This window comes from Hydractinia symbiolongicarpus, chromosome 13, assembly GCF_029227915.1.
Source record: "Hydractinia symbiolongicarpus strain clone_291-10 chromosome 13, HSymV2.1, whole genome shotgun sequence".
NCBI classification, from domain to species: Eukaryota; Metazoa; Cnidaria; class Hydrozoa; order Anthoathecata; family Hydractiniidae; genus Hydractinia; species Hydractinia symbiolongicarpus.
Window position 1 is genome coordinate 2,338,544 of NC_079887.1, and position 21,470 is coordinate 2,360,013.

Below are 21,470 nucleotides of genomic sequence, written 5' to 3' on the forward strand. Positions count from 1 at the left end.
TTATTTCACCACTAAAGCCCATGAGACTTGTAGTTTTCAAAAATGTTTTCATTTTTGATGAGACGCTGAATAAAAGAAGTTTAATCGCCGGCAAACGAAAACCTGCGATTTCCCGTAAATCCCGGACTCGGCCCGTATAGTAATGAAAGTACCCGGGATGTAAACTCATTTCCCGAACGATTTTTTAAGTTATTATTTCACCACTAAAACCCATGAGACTTGTAGTTTTTAAAAATGTTTTCATTTTTGATGAGACGCTGAATAAAAGAAGTTTAATCGCCGGCAAACGAAAACCCGCCATTTCCCGTAAACCCAGGACTCGACCCGTATAGTCAAAAGTATACAAAGAAAGTACCCAGGGAGTAAACTCATTTCCCGAACGATTTTTTATATTATTTTTTTACCACTAAACGCATGAGACTTGTAGTTTTCAAAAATATTTTCATATTTGATGGGACGCTGAATAAAAGAAGTTTAATCGCCGGCAAACGAAAATCCGCGATTTCCCGTAAATCCCGGACTTGGACCGTATAGTTAAAAGTATACGAAGAAAGCACCCAGGGAGTAAACTCATTTTCCGAACGATTTTTTAAAATATTTTTTGACCACTAAAACGCATGAGACTTGTAGTTTTCAAAAATGTTTTCATTTTCGATGAGACGCTGAATAAAAGAAGTTTAATCGCCGGCAAACGAAAACCTGCGATTTCCCGTAAATCCCGGACTCGGCCCGTATAGTTAAAAGTATACAAAGAAAGTACCCAGGGTGTAAACTCATTTCCCGAACGATTTTTTAAATTATTATTTCACCACTAAAGCCCATGAGACTTGTAGTTTTTAAAAATGTTTTCATTTTTGATGAGACGCTGAATAAAAAAAGTTTAATCGCCGGCAAACGAAAACCTGCGATTTCCCGTAAATCCCGGACTCGGCCCGTATAGTAATGAAAGTACCCGGGATGTAAACTCATTTCCCCAAACGATTTTTTAAATTATTATTTCACCACTAAAACCCATGAGACTTGTAGTTTTTAAAAATGTTTTCATTTTTGATGAGACGCTGAATAAAAGAAGTTTAATCGCCGGCAAACGAAAACCCGCGACTTCCCGTAAATCCCGGATTCGGCCCGTATAGTCAAAAGTATACAAAGAAAGTACCCAGGGAGTAAACTCATTTCCCGAACGATTTTTTAAATTATATTTTCACCACTAAAACGCGTGAGACTTGTAGTTTTCAAAAATGTTTTCATTTTTGATGAGACGCTGAATGAAAGAAGTTTAATCGCCGGCAAACGAAAACCTGCGATTTCCCGTAAATCCCGGACTCTGCCCGTATAGTCAAAAGTATACAAAGAAAGTACCCAGGGTGTAAACTCATTTCCCGAACGATTTTTTAAATTATTATTTCACCACTAAAGCCCATGAGACTTGTAGTTTTCAAAAATGTTTTCATTTTTGATGAGACGCTGAATAAAAGAAGTTTAATCGCCGGCAAACGAAAACCCGCCATTTCCCATAACTCAGCCCGTATAGTAATGAAATTACCCGGGATGTAAACTCATTTCCCGAACGATTTTTTAAGTTATTATTTCACCACTAAAACCCATGAGACTTGTAGTTTTCAAAAATGTTTTCATTTTTGATGAGACGCTGAATAAAAGAAGTTTAATCGCCGGCAAACGAAAACCTGCGATTTCCCGTAAATCCCGGACTCGGCCCGTACAGTCAAAAGTATACAAAGAAAGTACCAAGGGTGTAAACTCATTTCCCGAACGATTTTTTAAATTATTATTTCACCACTAAAGCCCATGAGACTTGTGGTTTTTAAAAATGTTTTCATTTTTGATGAGACGCTGAATAAAAGAAGTTTAATCGCCGGCAAACGAAAACCCGCCATTTCCCGTAAACCCCGCCTCGGCCCGCATAGTCAAAAGTATACAAAGAAAGTACCCAGGGAGTAAACTCATTTCCCGAACGATTTTTTAAATTATTTTTTCACCACTAAAACGCATGAGACTTGTAGTTTTCAAAATTGTTTTCATTTTTGATGAGACGCTGAATAAAAGAAGTTTAATCGCCGGCAAACGAAAACCTGCGATTTCCCGTAAATCGCGGACTCGGCCCGTATAGTCAAAAGTATACAAAGAAAGTACCCAGAGTGTAAACTCATTTCCCGAACGTTTTTTTAAATTTTTATTTCACCACTAAAGCCCATGAGACTTGTAGTTTTTAAAAATGTTTTCATTTTTGATGAGACGCTCAATAAAAGAAGTTTAAACGCCGGCAAAAGAAAACCCGCGACTTCCCGTAAATCCCGGACTCGGCCCGTATAGTTAAAAGTATACAAAGAAAGTACCCAGGGAGTAAACTCATTTCCCGAACGATTTTTTAAAATATTTTTTCACCACTAAAACGCATGAGACTTGTAGTTTTCAAAAATGTTTTCATTTTTGATGAGACGCTGAATTAAAGAAGTTTAATCGCCGGCATTTCCCGTAAATCCCGGACTCGGCCCGTATAGTAATGAAAGAACCCGGGATGTAAACTCATTTCCCGAACGATTTTTTAAATTATTATCTCACCACTAAAACCCATGAGACTTGTAGTTTTTAAAAATGTTTTCATTTTTGATGAGACGCTGAATAAAAGAAGTTTAATCGCTGGCAAACGAAAACCCGCCATTTCCCGTAAACCCCGGACTCGGCCCGCATAGTCAAAAGTATACAAAGAAAGTACCCAGGGAGTAAACTCATTTCCCGAACGATTTTTTAAATTATTTTTTCACCACTAAAACGCATGAGACTTGTAGTTTTCAAAATTGTTTTCATTTTTGATGAGACGCTGAATAAAAGAAGTTTAATCGCCGGCAAACGAAAACCTGCGATTTCCCGTAAAACGCGGACTCGGCCCGTATAGTCAAAAGTATACAAAGAAAGTACCCAGAGTGTAAACTCATTTCCCGAACGATTTTTTAAAATATTTTTTCACCACTAAAACGCATGAGACTTGTAGTTTTCAAAAATGTTTTCATTTTTGATGAGACGCTGAATTAAAGAAGTTTAATCGCCGGCATTTCCCGTAAATCCCGGACTCGGCCCGTATAGTAATGAAAGAACCCGGGATGTAAACTCATTTCCCGAACGATTTTTTAAATTATTATCTCACCACTAAAACCCATGAGACTTGTAGTTTTTAAAAATGTTTTCATTTTTGATGAGACGCTCAATAAAAGAAGTTTAAACGCCGGCAAAAGAAAACCCGCGACTTCCCGTAAATCCCGGACTCGGCCCGTATAGTTAAAAGTATACAAAGAAAGTACCCAGTAGTTTTCAAAAATGTTTTCATTTTTGATGAGACGCTGAATTAAAGAAGTTTAATCGCCGGCATTTCCCGTAAATCCCGGACTCGGCCCGTATAGTAATGAAAGAACCCGGGATGTAAACTCATTTCCCGAACGATTTTTTAAATTATTATCTCACCACTAAAACCCATGAGACTTGTAGTTTTTAAAAATGTTTTCATTTTTGATGAGACGCTGAATAAAAGAAGTTTAATCGCTGGCAAACGAAAACCCGCCATTTCCCGTAAACCCCGGACTCGGCCCGCATAGTCAAAAGTATACAAAGAAAGTACCCAGGGAGTAAACTCATTTCCCGAACGATTTTTTAAATTATTTTTTCACCACTAAAACGCATGAGACTTGTAGTTTTCAAAATTGTTTTCATTTTTGATGAGACGCTGAATAAAAGAAGTTTAATCGCCGGCAAACGAAAACCTGCGATTTCCCGTAAAACGCGGACTCGGCCCGTATAGTCAAAAGTATACAAAGAAAGTACCCAGAGTGTAAACTCATTTCCCGAACGATTTTTTAAAATATTTTTTCACCACTAAAACGCATGAGACTTGTAGTTTTCAAAAATGTTTTCATTTTTGATGAGACGCTGAATTAAAGAAGTTTAATCGCCGGCATTTCCCGTAAATCCCGGACTCGGCCCGTATAGTAATGAAAGAACCCGGGATGTAAACTCATTTCCCGAACGATTTTTTAAATTATTATCTCACCACTAAAACCCATGAGACTTGTAGTTTTTAAAAATGTTTTCATTTTTGATGAGACGCTGAATAAAAGAAGTTTAATCGCTGGCAAACGAAAACCCGCCATTTCCCGTAAACCCCGGACTCGGCCCGCATAGTCAAAAGTATACAAAGAAAGTACCCAGGGAGTAAACTCATTTCCCGAACGATTTTTTAAATTATTTTTTCACCACTAAAACGCATGAGACTTGTAGTTTTCAAAATTGTTTTCATTTTTGATGAGACGCTGAATAAAAGAAGTTTAATCGCCGGCAAACGAAAACCTGCGATTTCCCGTAAAACGCGGACTCGGCCCGTATAGTCAAAAGTATACAAAGAAAGTACCCAGAGTGTAAACTCATTTCCCGAACGATTTTTTAAAATATTTTTTCACCACTAAAACGCATGAGACTTGTAGTTTTCAAAAATGTTTTCATTTTTGATGAGACGCTGAATTAAAGAAGTTTAATCGCCGGCATTTCCCGTAAATCCCGGACTCGGCCCGTATAGTAATGAAAGCACCCGGGATGTAAACTCATTTCCCGAACGATTTTTTAAATTATTATCTCACCACTAAAACCCATGAGACTTGTAGTTTTTAAAAATGTTTTCATTTTTGATGAGACGCTGAATAAAAGAAGTTTAATCGCTGGCAAACGAAAACCCGCCATTTCCCGTAAACCCCGGACTCGGCCCGCATAGTCAAAAGTATACAAAGAAAGTACCCAGGGAGTAAACTCATTTCCCGAACGATTTTTTAAATTATTTTTTCACCACTAAAACGCATGAGACTTGTAGTTTTCAAAATTGTTTTCATTTTTGATGAGACGCTGAATAAAAGAAGTTTAATCGCCGGCAAACGAAAACCTGCGATTTCCCGTAAAACGCGGACTCGGCCCGTATAGTCAAAAGTATACAAAGAAAGTACCCAGAGTGTAAACTCATTTCCCGAACGTTTTTTTAAATTATTATTTCACCACTAAAGCCCATGAGACTTGTAGTTTTTAAAAATGTTTTCATTTTTGATGAGACGCTGAATAAAAGAAGTTTAAACGCCGGCAAAAGAAAACCCGCGACTTCCCGTAAATCCCGGACTCGGCCCGTATAGTTAAAAGTATACAAAGAAAGTACCCAGGGAGTAAACTCATTTCCCGAACGATTTTTTAAAATATTTTTTCACCACTAAAACGCATGAGACTTGTAGTTTTCAAAAATGTTTTCATTTTTGATGAGACGCTGAATAAAAGAAGTTTAATCGCCGGCATTTCCCGTAAATCCCGGACTCGGCCCGTATAGTAATGAAAGAACCCGGGATGTAAACTCATTTCCCGAACGATTTTTTAAATTATTATCTCACCACTAAAACCCATGAGACTTGTAGTTTTTAAAAATGTTTTCATTTTTGATGAGACGCTGAATAAAAGAAGTTTAATCGCCGGCAAACGAAAACCTGCAATTTCCCGTAAATCCCGGACTCGGCCCGTATAGTCGAATGTATACAAAGAAAGTACCCTGTGAGTAAACTCATTTCCCGAACGATTTTTTATAATATTTTTTCACCACTAAAACGCATGAGACTTGTAGTTTTCAAAAATGTTTTCATTTTTGATGAGACGCTGAATAAAAGAAGTTTAATCGCCGGCATTTCCCGTAAATCCCGGACTCGGCCCGTATAGTAATGAAAGAACCCGGGATGTAAACTCATTTCCCGAACGATTTTTTAAATTATTATCTCACCACTAAAACCCATGAGACTTGTAGTTTTTAAAAATGTTTTCATTTTTGATGAGACGCTGAATAAAAGAAGTTTAATCGCCGGCAAACGAAAACCTGCGATTTCCCGTAAATCCCGGACTCGGCCCGTATAGTCAAATGTATACAAAGAAAGTACCCTGTGAGTAAACTCATTTCCCGAACGATTTTTTATAATATTTTTTCACCACTAAAACGCATGAGACTTGTAGTTTTCAAAAATGTTTTCATTTTTGATGAGACGCTGAATAAAAGAAGTTTAATCGCCGGCAAACGAAAACCTGCGATTTCCCGTAAATCCCGGACTCGGCCCGTATAGTAATGAAAGTACCCGGGATGTTAACTCATTTCCCGAACGATTTTTTAAGTTATTATTTCACCACTAAAACCCATGAGACTTGTAGTTTTTAAAAATGTTTTCATTTTTGATGAGACGCTGAATAAAAGAAGTTTAATCGCCGGCAAACGAAAACCTGCGATTTCCCGTAAATCCCGGACTCGGCCCATATAGTCGAATGTATACAAAGAAAGTACCCTGTGAGTAAACTCATTTCCCGAACGATTTTTTAAAATATTTTTTCACCACTAAAACGCATGAGACTTGTAGTTTTCAAAAATGTTTTCATTTTTGATGAGACGCTGAATAAAAGAAGTTTAATCGCCGGCAAACGAAAACCTGCGATTTCCCGTAAATCCCGGACTCGGCCCGTATAGTAATGAAAGTACCCGGGATGTAAACTCATTTCCCAAACGATTTTTTAAGTTATTATTTCACCACTAAAACCCATGAGACTTGTAGTTTTCAAAAATGTTTTCATTTTTGATGAGACGCTGAATAAAAGAAGTTTAATCGCCGGCAAACGAAAACCCGCCATTTCCCGTAAACCCCGGACTCGGCCTGCATAGTCAAAAGTATACAAAGAAAGTACCCAGGGAGTAAACTCATTTCCCGAACGATTTTTTAAATTATATTTTCACCACTAAAACGCATGAGACTTGTAGTTTTCAAAATTGTTTTCATTTTTGATGAGACGCTGAATAAAAGAAGTTTAATCGCCGGCAAACGAAAACCTGCGATTTCCCGTAAATCCCGGACTCGGCTCGTATAGTCAAAAGTATACCAAGAAAGTACCCAGAGTGTAAACTCATTTCCCGAACGTTTTTTTAAATTATTATTTCACCACTAAAGCCCATGAGACTTGTAGTTTTTAAAAATGTTTTCATTTTTGATGAGACGCTGAATAAAAGAAGTTTAAACGCCGGCAAAAGAAAACCCGCGACTTCCCGTAAATCCCGGACTCGGCCCGTATAGTTAAAAGTATACAAAGAAAGTACCCAGGGATTAAACTCATTTCCCGAACGATTTTTTAAAATATTTTTTCACCACTAAAACGCATGAGACTTGTAGTTTTCAAAAATGTTTTCATTTTTGATGAGACGCTGAATAAAAGAAGTTTAATCGCCGGCAAACGAAAACTTGCGATTTCCCGTAAATCCCGGACTCAGCCCGTATAGTAATGAAAGTACCCGGGATGTAAACTCATTTCCCGAACGATTTTTTAAATTATTATTTCACCACTAAAACCCATGAGACTTGTAGATTTTAAAAATGTTTTCATTTTTGATGAGACGCTGAATAAAAGAAGTTTAATCGCCGGCAAACGAAAACCCGCCAATTCCCGTAAACCCCGGACTCGGCCCGCATAGTCAAAAGTATACAAAGAAAGTACCCAGGGAGTAAACTCATTTCCCGAACGATTTTTTAAATTATTTTTTCACCACTAAAACGCATGAGACTTGTAGTTTTCAAAATTGTTTTCATTTTTGATGAGACGCTGAATAAAAGAAGTTTAATCGCCGGCAAACGAAAACCTGCGATTTCCCGTAAATCCCGGACTCGGCCCGTATAGTCAAAAGTATACAAAGAAAGTACCCAGGGTGTAAACTCATTTCCCGAACGATTTTTTAAATTATTATTTCACCACTAAAACGCATGAGACTTGTAGTTTTCAAAAATGTTTTCATTTTTGATGAGACGCTTAATGAAAATGGTTTAATCGCCAGCAAACGAAGACCCGCGATTTCCCGTAAATCCCGGGCTTGGCCCGTATAGTCGAATGTATACAAAGGAAGTACCCTGTGAGTAAACTCCTTTCCAAAACGATTTTTTAAATTATTTTTTCACCACTAAAACGCATGAGACTTGTAGTTTTCAAAAATGTTTTCATTTTTGATAAGACGCTGAATAAAAGAAGTTTAATCGCCGGCAAACGAAAACCTGCGATTTCCCGTAAATCCTGGACTCGGCCCGTATAGTAATGAAAGTACCCGGGATGTAAACTCATTTCCCAAACGATTTTTTAAGTTATTATTTCACCACTAAAACCCATGAGACTTGTAGTTTTCAAAAATGTTTTCATTTTTGATGAGACGCTGAATAAAAGAAGTTTAATCGCCGGCAAACGAAAACCTGCGATTTCCCGTAAATCCCGGACTCGGCCCGTATAGTAATGAAAGTACCCGGGATGTTAACTCATTTCCCGAACGATTTTTTAAGTTATTATTTCACCACTAAAACCCATGAGACTTGTAGTTTTTAAAAATGTTTTCATTTTTGATGAGACGCTGAATAAAAGAAGTTTAATCGCCGGCAAACGAAAACCTGCGATTTCCCGTAAATCCCGGACTCGGCCCATATAGTCGAATGTATACAAAGAAAGTACCCTGTGAGTAAACTCATTTCCCGAACGATTTTTTAAAATATTTTTTCACCACTAAAACGCATGAGACTTGTAGTTTTCAAAAATGTTTTCATTTTTGATGAGACGCTGAATAAAAGAAGTTTAATCGCCGGCAAACGAAAACCTGCGATTTCCCGTAAATCCCGGACTCGGCCCGTATAGTAATGAAAGTACCCGGGATGTAAACTCATTTCCCAAACGATTTTTTAAGTTATTATTTCACCACTAAAACCCATGAGACTTGTAGTTTTCAAAAATGTTTTCATTTTTGATGAGACGCTGAATAAAAGAAGTTTAATCGCCGGCAAACGAAAACCCGCCATTTCCCGTAAACCCCGGACTCGGCCTGCATAGTCAAAAGTATACAAAGAAAGTACCCAGGGAGTAAACTCATTTCCCGAACGATTTTTTAAATTATATTTTCACCACTAAAACGCATGAGACTTGTAGTTTTCAAAATTGTTTTCATTTTTGATGAGACGCTGAATAAAAGAAGTTTAATCGCCGGCAAACGAAAACCTGCGATTTCCCGTAAATCCCGGACTCGGCTCGTATAGTCAAAAGTATACAAAGAAAGTACCCAGAGTGTAAACTCATTTCCCGAACGTTTTTTTAAATTATTATTTCACCACTAAAGCCCATGAGACTTGTAGTTTTTAAAAATGTTTTCATTTTTGATGAGACGCTGAATAAAAGAAGTTTAAACGCCGGCAAAAGAAAACCCGCGACTTCCCGTAAATCCCGGACTCGGCCCGTATAGTTAAAAGTATACAAAGAAAGTACCCAGGGATTAAACTCATTTCCCGAACGATTTTTTAAAATATTTTTTCACCACTAAAACGCATGAGACTTGTAGTTTTCAAAAATGTTTTCATTTTTGATGAGACGCTGAATAAAAGAAGTTTAATCGCCGGCAAACGAAAACTTGCGATTTCCCGTAAATCCCGGACTCAGCCCGTATAGTAATGAAAGTACCCGGGATGTAAACTCATTTCCCGAACGATTTTTTAAATTATTATTTCACCACTAAAACCCATGAGACTTGTAGATTTTAAAAATGTTTTCATTTTTGATGAGACGCTGAATAAAAGAAGTTTAATCGCCGGCAAACGAAAACCCGCCAATTCCCGTAAACCCCGGACTCGGCCCGCATAGTCAAAAGTATACAAAGAAAGTACCCAGGGAGTAAACTCATTTCCCGAACGATTTTTTAAATTATTTTTTCACCACTAAAACGCATGAGACTTGTAGTTTTCAAAATTGTTTTCATTTTTGATGAGACGCTGAATAAAAGAAGTTTAATCGCCGGCAAACGAAAACCTGCGATTTCCCGTAAATCCCGGACTCGGCCCGTATAGTCAAAAGTATACAAAGAAAGTACCCAGGGTGTAAACTCATTTCCCGAACGATTTTTTAAATTATTATTTCACCACTAAAACGCATGAGACTTGTAGTTTTCAAAAATGTTTTCATTTTTGATGAGACGCTTAATGAAAATGGTTTAATCGCCAGCAAACGAAGACCCGCGATTTCCCGTAAATCCCGGGCTTGGCCCGTATAGTCGAATGTATACAAAGGAAGTACCCTGTGAGTAAACTCCTTTCCAAAACGATTTTTTAAATTATTTTTTCACCACTAAAACGCATGAGACTTGTAGTTTTCAAAAATGTTTTCATTTTTGATAAGACGCTGAATAAAAGAAGTTTAATCGCCGGCAAACGAAAACCTGCGATTTCCCGTAAATCCTGGACTCGGCCCGTATAGTAATGAAAGTACCCGGGATGTAAACTCATTTCCCAAACGATTTTTTAAGTTATTATTTCACCACTAAAACCCATGAGACTTGTAGTTTTCAAAAATGTTTTCATTTTTGATGAGACGCTGAATAAAAGAAGTTTAATCGCCGCCAAACGAAAACCTGCGATTTCCCGTAAATCCCGGACTCGGCCCGTATAGTCAAAAGTATACAAAGAAAGTACCCAGGGTGTAAACTCATTTCCCGAACGATTTTTTAAATTATTATTTCACCACTAAAGCCCATGAGACTTGTAGTTTTTAAAAATGTTTTCATTTTTGATGAGACGCTCAATAAAAGAAGTTTAATCGCCGGCAAACGAAAACCCGCCAATTCCCGTAAACCCCGGACTCGGCCCGCATAGTCAAAAGTATACAAAGAAAGTACCCAGGGAGTAAACTCATTTCCCGAACGATTTTTTACATTATTTTTTCACCACTAAAACGCATGAGACTTGTAGTTTTCAAAATTGTTTTCATTTTTGATGAGACGCTGAATAAAAGAAGTTTAATCGCCGGCAAACGAAAACCTGCGATTTCCCGTAAATCCCGGACTCGGCCCGTATAGTCAAAAGTATACAAAGAAAGTACCCAGGGTGTAAACTCATTTCCCGAACGATTTTTTAAATTATTATTTCACCACTAAAACGCCTGAGACTTGTAGTTTTCAAAAATGTTTTCATTTTTGATGAGACGCTTAATGAAAATGGTTTAATCGCCAGCAAACGAAAACCCGCGATTTCCCGTAAATCCTGGGCTTGGCCCGTATAGTCGAATGTATACAAAGGAAGTACCCTGTGAGTAAACTCCTTTCCAGAACGATTTTTTAAATTATCTTTTCACCACTAAAACGCATGAGACTTGTAGTTTTCAAAAATGTTTTCATTTTTGATGAGACGCTGAATAAAAGAAGTTTAATCGCCGGCAAATGAAAACCCGCCATTTCCCGTAAACCCCGGACTCGGCCCGTTTAGTAATGAAAGTACCCGGGATGTAAACTCATTTCCCGAACGATTTTTTAAGTTATTATTTCACCACTAAAACCCATGAGACTTGTAGTTTTCAAAAATGTTTTCATTTTTGATGAGACGCTGAATAAAAGTAGTTTAATCGCCGGCAAACGAAAACCTGCGATTTCCCGTAAATCCCGGACTCGGCCCGTATAGTCAAAAGTATACAAAGAAAGTACCCAGGGAGTAAACTCATTTCCCGAACGATTTTTTAAATTATTATTTCACCACTAAAACGCATGAGACTTGTAGTTTTTAAAAATGTTTTCATTTTTCATGAGACGCTGAATAAAAGAAGTTTAATCGCCGGCAAACGAAAACCCGCCATTTCCCGTAAACCCCGGACTCGGCCCGCATAGTCAAAAGTATACAAAGAAAGTACCCAGGGAGTAAACTCATTTCCCGAACGATTTTTTAAATTATTTTTTCACCACTGAAACGCATGAGACTTGTAGTTTTCAAAAATGTTTTCATTTTTGATGAGACGCTGAATAAAAGAAGTTTAATCGCCGGCAAACGAAAACCTGCGATTTCCCGTAAATCCCGGACTCGGCCCGTATAGTCAAAAGTATACAAAGAAAGTACCCAGGGTGTAAACTCATTTCCCGAACGATTTTTTAAATTATTATTTCACCACTAAAGCCCATGAGACTTGTAGTTTTTAAAAATGTTTCCATTTTTGATGAGACGCTGAATAAAAGAAGTTTAATCGCCGGCAAACGAAAACCCGCCATTTCCCGTAAACCCCGGACTCGGCCTGCATAGTCAAAAGTATACAAAGAAAGTACCCAGGGAGTAAACTCATTTCCCGAACGATTTTTTAAATTATATTTTCACCACTAAAACGCATGAGACTTGTAGTTTTCAAAATTGTTTTCATTTTTGATGAGACGCTGAATAAAAGAAGTTTAATCGCCGGCAAACGAAAACCTGCGATTTCCCGTAAATCCCGGACTCGGCCCGTATAGTCAAAAGTATACAAAGAAAGTACCCAGAGTGTAAACTCATTTCCCGAACGTTTTTTTAAATTATTATTTCACCACTAAAGCCCATGAGACTTGTAGTTTTTAAAAATGTTTTCATTTTTGATGAGACGCTGAATAAAAGAAGTTTAATCGCCGGCAAACGAAAACTTGCGATTTCCCGTAAATCCCGGACTCAGCCCGTATAGTAATGAAAGTACCCGGGATGTAAACTCATTTCCCGAACGATTTTTTAAATTATTATTTCACCACTAAAACCCATGAGACTTGTAGTTTTTAAAAATGTTTTCATTTTTGATGAGACGCTGAATAAAAGAAGTTTAATCGCCGGCAAACGAAAACCCGCCAATTCCCGTAAACCCCGGACTCGGCCCGCATAGTCAAAAGTATACAAAGAAAGTACCCAGGGAGTAAACTCATTTCCCGAACGATTTCTTAAATTATTTTTTCACCACTAAAACGCATGAGACTTGTAGTTTTCAAAAATGTTTTCATTTTTGATGAGACGCTTAATGAAAATGGTTTAATCGCCAGCAAACGAAAACCCGCGATTTCCCGTAAATCCCGGGCTTGGCCCGTATAGTCGAATGTATACAAAGGAAGTACCCTGTGAGTAAACTCCTTTCCAAAACGATTTTTTAAATTATCTTTTCACCACTAAAACGCATGAGACTTGTAGTTTTCAAAAATGTTTTCATTTTTGATGAGACGCTGAATAAAAGAAGTTTAATCGCCGGCAAATGAAAACCCGCCATTTCCCGTAAACCCCGGACTCGGCCAGTTTAGTAATGAAAGTACCCGGGATGTAAGCTCATTTCCCGAACGATTTTTTAAGTTATTATTTCACCACTAAAACCCATGAGACTTGTAGTTTTCAAAAATATTTTCATTTTTGATGAGACGCTGAATAAAAGAAGTTTAATCGCCGGCAAACGAAAACCTGCGATTTCCCGTAAATCCCGGACTCGGCCCGTATAGTCAAAAGTATACAAAGAAAGTACCCAGGGAGTAAACTCATTTCCCGAACGATTTTTTAAATTATATTTTCACCACTAAAACGCATGAGACTTGTAGTTTTCAAAATTGTTTTCATTTTTGATGAGACGCTGAATAAAAGAAGTTTAATCGCCGGCAAACGAAAACCTGCGATTTCCCGTAAACCCCGGACTCGGCCCGTATAGTCAAAAGTATACAAAGAAAGTACCCAGAGTGTAAACTCATTTCCCGAACGTTTTTTTAAATTATTATTTCACCACTAAAGCCCATGAGACTTGTAGTTTTTAAAAATGTTTTCATTTTTGATGAGACGCTGAATAAAAGAAGTTTAAACGCCGGCAAAAGAAAACCCGCGACTTCCCGTAAATCCCGGACTCGGCCCGTATAGTTAAAAGTATACAAAGAAAGTACCCAGGGATTAAACTCATTTCCCGAACGATTTTTTAAAATATTTTTTCACCACTAAAACGCATGAGACTTGTAGTTTTCAAAAATGTTTTCATTTTTGATGAGACGCTGAATAAAAGAAGTTTAATCGCCGGCAAACGAAAACTTGCGATTTCCCGTAAATCCCGGACTCAGCCCGTATAGTAATGAAAGTACCCGGGATGTAAACTCATTTCCCGAACGATTTTTTAAATTATTATTTCACCACTAAAACCCATGAGACTTGTAGATTTTAAAAATGTTTTCATTTTTGATGAGACGCTGAATAAAAGAAGTTTAATCGCCGGCAAACGAAAACCCGCCAATTCCCGTAAACCCCGGACTCGGCCCGCATAGTCAAAAGTATACAAAGAAAGTACCCAGGGAGTAAACTCATTTCGCGAACGATTTTTTAAATTATTTTTTCACCACTAAAACGCATGAGACTTGTAGTTTTCAAAATTGTTTTCATTTTTGATGAGACGCTGAATAAAAGAAGTTTAATCGCCGGCAAACGAAAACCTGCGATTTCCCGTAAATCCCGGACTCGGCCCGTATAGTCAAAAGTATACAAAGAAAGTACCCAGGGTGTAAACTCATTTCCCGAACGATTTTTTAAATTATTATTTCACCACTAAAACGCATGAGACTTGTAGTTTTCAAAAATGTTTTCATTTTTGATGAGACGCTTAATGAAAATGGTTTAATCGCCAGCAAACGAAAACCCGCGATTTCCCGTAAATCCCGGGCTTGGCCCGTATAGTCGAATGTATACAAAGGAAGTACCCTGTGAGTAAACTCCTTTCCAAAACGATTTTTTAAATTATTTTTTCACCACTAAAACGCATGAGACTTGTAGTTTTCAAAAATGTTTTCATTTTTGATGAGACGCTGAATAAAAGAAGTTTAATCGCCGGCAAACGAAAACCTGCGATTTCCCGTAAATCCCGGACTCGGCCCGTATAGTCAAAAGTATACAAAGAAAGTACCCAGAGTGTAAACTCATTTCCCGAACGTTTTTTTAAATTATTATTTCACCACTAAAGCCCATGAGACTTGTAGTTTTTAAAAATGTTTTCATTTTTGATGAGACGCTGAATAAAAGAAGTTTAAACGCCGGCAAAAGAAAACCCGCGACTTCCCGTAAATCCCGGACTCGGCCCGTATAGTTAAAAGTATACAAAGAAAGTACCCAGGGATTAAACTCATTTCCCGAACGATTTTTTAAATTATTATTTCACCACTAAAACCCATGAGACTTGTAGATTTTAAAAATGTTTTCATTTTTGATGAGACGCTGAATAAAAGAAGTTTAATCGCCGGCAAACGAAAACCCGCCAATTCCCGTAAACCCCGGACTCGGCCCGCATAGTCAAAAGTATACAAAGAAAGTACCCAGGGAGTAAACTCATTTCGCGAACGATTTTTTAAATTATTTTTTCACCACTAAAACGCATGAGACTTGTAGTTTTCAAAATTGTTTTCATTTTTGATGAGACGCTGAATAAAAGAAGTTTAATCGCCGGCAAACGAAAACCTGCGATTTCCCGTAAATCCCGGACTCGGCCCGTATAGTCAAAAGTATACAAAGAAAGTACCCAGGGTGTAAACTCATTTCCCGAACGATTTTTTAAATTATTATTTCACCACTAAAACGCATGAGACTTGTAGTTTTCAAAAATGTTTTCATTTTTGATGAGACGCTTAATGAAAATGGTTTAATCGCCAGCAAACGAAAACCCGCGATTTCCCGTAAATCCCGGGCTTGGCCCGTATAGTCGAATGTATACAAAGGAAGTACCCTGTGAGTAAACTCCTTTCCAAAACGATTTTTTAAATTATTTTTTCACCACTAAAACGCATGAGACTTGTAGTTTTCAAAAATGTTTTCATTTTTGATGAGACGCTGAATAAAAGAAGTTTAATCGCCGGCAAACGAAAACCTGCGATTTCCCGTAAATCCCGGACTCGGCCCGTATAGTAATGAAAGTACCCGGGATGTAAACTCATTTCCCAAACGATTTTTTAAGTTATTATTTCACCACTAAAACCCATGAGACTTGTAGTTTTCAAAAATGTTTTCATTTTTGATGAGACGCTGAATAAAAGAAGTTTAATCGCCGGCAAACGAAAACCTGCGATTTCCCGTAAATCCCGGACTCGGCCCGTATAGTCAAAAGTATACAAAGAAAGTACCCAGGGTGTAAACTCATTTCCCGAACGATTTTTTAAATTATTATTTCACCACTAAAGCCCATGAGACTTGTAGTTTTTAAAAATGTTTCCATTTTTGATGAGACGCTGAATAAAAGAAGTTTAATCGCCGGCAAACGAAAACCCGCCATTTCCCGTAAACCCCGGACTCGGCCTGCATAGTCAAAAGTATAGAAAGAAAGTACCCAGGAAGTAAACTCATTTCCCGAACGATTTTTTAAATTATATTTTCACCACTAAAACGCATGAGACTTGTAGTTTTCAAAATTGTTTTCATTTTTGATGAGACGCTGAATAAAAGAAGTTTAATCGCCGGCAAACGAAAACCTGCGATTTCCCGTAAATCCCGGACTCGGCCCGTATAGTCAAAAGTATACAAAGAAAGTACCCAGAGTGTAAACTCATTTCCCGAACGTTTTTTTAAATTATTATTTCACCACTAAAGCCCATGAGACTTGTAGTTTTTAAAAATGTTTTCATTTTTGATGAGACGCTGAATAAAAGAAGTTTAATCGCCGGCAAACGAAAACTTGCGATTTCCCGTAAATCCCGGACTCAGCCCGTATAGTAATGAAAGTACCCGGGATGTAAACTCATTTCCCGAACGATTTTTTAAATTATTATTTCACCACTAAAACCCATGAGACTTGTAGTTTTTAAAGATGTTTTCATTTTTGATGAGACGCTGAATAAAAGAAGTTTAATCGCCGGCAAACGAAAACCCGCCAATTCCCGTAAACCCCGGACTCGGCCCGCATAGTCAAAAGTATACAAAGAAAGTACCCAGGGAGTAAACTCATTTCCCGAACGATTTTTTAAATTATTTTTTCACCACTAAAACGCATGAGACTTGTAGTTTTCAAAATTGTTTTCATTTTTGATGAGACGCTGAATAAAAGAAGTTTAATCGCCGGCAAACGAAAACCTGCGATTTCCCGTAAATCCCGGACTCGGCCCGTATAGTCAAAAGTATACAAAGAAAGTACCAAGGGTGTAAACTCATTTCCCGAACGATTTTTTAAATTATTATTTCACCACTAAAACGCATGAGACTTGTAGTTTTCAAAAATGTTTTCATTTTTGATGAGACGCTTAATGAAAATGGTTTAATCGCCAGCAAACGAAAACCCGCGATTTCCCGTAAATCCCGGGCTTGGCCGGTATAGTCTAATGTATACAAAGGAAGTACCCTGTGAGTAAACTCCTTTCCAAAACGATTTTTTAAATTATCTTTTCACCACTAAAACGCATGAGACTTGTAGTTTTCAAAAATGTTTTCATTTTTGATGAGACGCTGAATAAAAGAAGTTTAATCGCCGGCAAATGAAAACCCGCCATTTCCCGTAAACCCCGGACTCGGCCCGTTTAGTAATGAAAGTACCCGGGATGTAAACTCATTTCCCGAACGATTTTTTAAGTTATTATTTCACCACTAAAAGCCATGAGACTTGTAGTTTTCAAAAATGTTTTCATTTTTGATGAGACGCTTAATGAAAATGGTTTAATCGCCAGCAAACGAAAACCCGCGATTTCCCGTAAATCCCGGGCTTGGCCCGTATAGTCGAATGTATACAAAGGAAGTACCCTGTGAGTAAACTCCTTTCCAAAACGATTTTTTAAATTATCTTTTCACCACTAAAACGCATGAGACTTGTAGTTTTCAAAAATGTTTTCATTTTTGATGAGACGCTGAATAAAAGAAGTTTAATCGCCGGCAAATGAAAACCCGCCATTTCCCGTAAACCCCGGACTCGGCCCGTTTAGTAATGAAAGTACCCGGGATGTAAACTCATTTCCCGAACGATTTTTTAAGTTATTATTTCACCACTAAAACCCATGAGACTTGTAGTTTTCAAAAATGTTTTCATTTTTGATGAGACGCTGAATAAAAGAAGTTTAATCGCCGGCAAACGAAAACCTGCGATTTCCCGTAAATCCCGGACTCGGCCCGTATAGTCAAAAGTATACAAAGAAAGTACCCAGGGAGTAAACTCATTTCCCGAACGATTTTTTAAATTATTATTTCACCACTAAAACGCATGAGACTTGTAGTTTTTAAAAATGTTTTCATTTTTCATGAGACGCTGAATAAAAGAAGTTTAATCGCCGGCAAACGAAAACCCGCCATTTCCCGTAAACCCCGGACTCGGCCCGCATAGTCAAAAGTATACAAAGAAAGTACCCAGGGAGTAAACTCATTTCCCGAACGATTTTTTAAATTATTTTTTCACCACTGAAACGCATGAGACTTGTAGTTTTCAAAAATGTTTTCATTTTTGATGAGACGCTGAATAAAAGAAGTTTAATCGCCGGCAAACGAAAACCTGCGATTTCCCGTAAATCCCGGACTCGGCCCGTATAGTCAAAAGTATACAAAGAAAGTACCCAGGGTGTAAACTCATTTCCCGAACGATTTTTAAATTATTATTTCACCACTAAAGCCCATGAGACTTGTAGTTTTTAAAAATGTTTCCATTTTTGATGAGACGCTGAATAAAAGAAGTTTAATCGCCGGCAAACGAAAACCCGCCATTTCCCGTAAACCCCGGACTCGGCCTGCATAGTCAAAAGTATACAAAGAAAGTACCCAGGGAGTAAACTCATTTCCCGAACGATTTTTTAAATTATATTTTCACCACTAAAACGCATGAGACTTGTAGTTTTCAAAATTGTTTTCATTTTTGATGAGACGCTGAATAAAAGAAGTTTAATCGCCGGCAAACGAAAACCTGCGATTTCCCGTAAATCCCGGACTCGGCCCGTATAGTCAAAAGTATACAAAGAAAGTACCCAGAGTGTAAACTCATTTCCCGAACGTTTTTTTAAATTATTATTTCACCACTAAAGCCCATGAGACTTGCAGTTTTTAAAAATGTTTTCATTTTTGATGAGACGCTGAATAAAAGAAGTTTAATCGCCGGCAAACGAAAACCTGCGATTTCCCGTAAATCCCGGACTCAGCCCGTATAGTAATGAAAGTACCCGGGATGTAAACTCATTTCCCGAACGATTTTTTAAATTATTATTTCACCACTAAAACCCATGAGACTTGTAGTTTTTAAAAATGTTTTCATTTTTGATGAGACGCTGAATAAAAGAAGTTTAATCGCCGGCAAACGAAAACCCGCCAATTCCCGTAAACCCCGGACTCGGCCCGCATAGTCAAAAGTCTACAAAGAAAGTACCCAGGGAGTAAACTCATTTCCCGAACGATTTTTTAAATAATTTTTTCACCACTAAAACGCATGAGACTTGTAGTTTTCAAAATTGTTTTCATTTTTGATGAGACGCTGAATAAAAGAAGTTTAATCGCCGGCAAACGAAAACCTGCGATTTCCCGTAAATCCCGGACTCGGCCCGTATAGTCAAAAGTATACAAAGAAAGTACCCAGGGTGTAAACTCATTTCCCGAACGATTTTTTAAATTATTATTTCACCACTAAAGCCCATGAGACTTGTAGTTTTTAAAAATGTTTTCATTTTTGATGAGACGCTGAATAAAAGAAGTTTAATCGCCGGCAAACGAAAACCTGCGATTTCCCGTAAATCCCGGACTCAGCCCGTATAGTAATGAAAGTACCCGGGATGTAAACTCATTTCCCGAACGATTTTTTAAATTATTATTTCACCACTAAAACCCATGAGACTTGTAGTTTTTAAAAATGTTTTCATTTTTGATGAGACGCTGAATAAAAAAAGTTTAATCGCCGGCAAACGAAAACCCGCCAATTCCCGTAAACCCCGGACTCGGCCCGCATAGTCAAAAGTCTACAAAGAAAGTACCCAGGGAGTAAACTCATTTCCCGAACGATTTTTTAAATTATTTTTTCACCACTAAAACGCATGAGACTTGTAGTTTTCAAAATTGTTTTCATTTTTGATGAGACGCTGAATAAAAGAAGTTTAATCGCCGGCAAACGAAAACCTGCGATTTCCCGTAAATCCCGGACTCGGCCCGTATAGTCAAAAGTATACAAAGAAAGTACCCAGGGTGTAAACTCATTTCCCGAACGATTTTTTAAATTATTATTTCACCACTAAAACGCATGAGACTTGTAGTTTTCAAAAATGTTTTCATTTTTGATGAGACGCTTAATGAAAATGGTTTAATCGCCAGCAAACGAAAACCCGCGATTTCCCGTAAATCCCGGGCTTGGCCCGTATAGTCGAATGTATACAAAGGAAGTACCCTGTGAGTAAACTCCTTTCCAAAACGATTTTTTAAATTATCTTTTCACCACTAAAACGCATGAGACTTGTAGTTTTCAAAAATGTTTTCATTTTTGATGAGACGCTGAATAAAAGAAGTTTAATCGCCGGCAAATGAAAACCCGCCATTTCCCGTAAACCCCCGACTCGGCCAGTTTAGTAATGAAAGTACCCGGGATGTAAACTCATTTCCCGAACGATTTTTTAAGTTATTATTTCACCACTAAAACCCATGAGACTTGTAGTTTTCAAAAATGTTTTCATTTTTGATGAGACGCTGAATAAAAGAAGTTTAATCGCCGGCAAACGAAAACCTGCGATTTCCCGTAAATCCCGGACTCGGCCCGTATAGTCAAAAGTATACAAAGAAAGTACCCAGGGAGTAAACTCATTTCCCGAACGATTTTTTAAATTATTATTTCACCACTAAAACGCATGAGACTTGTAGTTTTTAAAAATGTTTTCATTTTTCATGAGACGCTGAATAAAAGAAGTTTAATCGCCGGCAAACGAAAACCCGCGATTTCCCGTAAATCCCGTGCTTGGCCCGTATAGTCGAATGTATACAAAGAAAGTACCCTGTGAGTAAACTCATTTCCAAAACGATTTTTTAAATTATCTTTTCACCACTAAAACGCATGAGACTTGTAGTTTTCAAAAATGTTTTCATTTTTGATGAGACGCTGAATAAAAGAAGTTTAATCGCCGGCAAACGAAAACCCGCCATTTCCCGTAAACCCCGGACTCGACCCGTATAGTCAAAAGTATACAAAGAAAGTACCCAGGGAGTAAACTCATTTCCCGAACAATTTTTTATATTATTTTTTTACCACTAAACGCATGAGACTTGTAGTTTTCAAAAATATTTTCATATTTGATGGGACGCTGAATAAAAGAAGTTTAATCGCCGGCAAACGAAAATCCGCGATTTCCCGTAAATCCCGGACTCGGCCCATATAGTCAAAAGTATACAAAGAAAGTACCCATGGAGTAAACTCATTTCCCAAACAATTTTTAAATTTTTTTTTCACCACTAAAACGCATGAGACTTGTAGTTTTCAAAAATGTTTTCATTTTTGATGAGACGCTTAATGAAAGAGGTTTAATCGCCGGCAAACGAAATCCCGCGTTTTCCCGTAAATCCGGGGCTTGGCCCGTATAGTCGAATGTATACAAAGAAAGTACCCAGGGAGTAAACTCATTTCCCGAACGATTTTTTAAACTTTTTTTTCACCACTAAAACGCATGAGACTTGTAGTTTTCAAAAATGTTT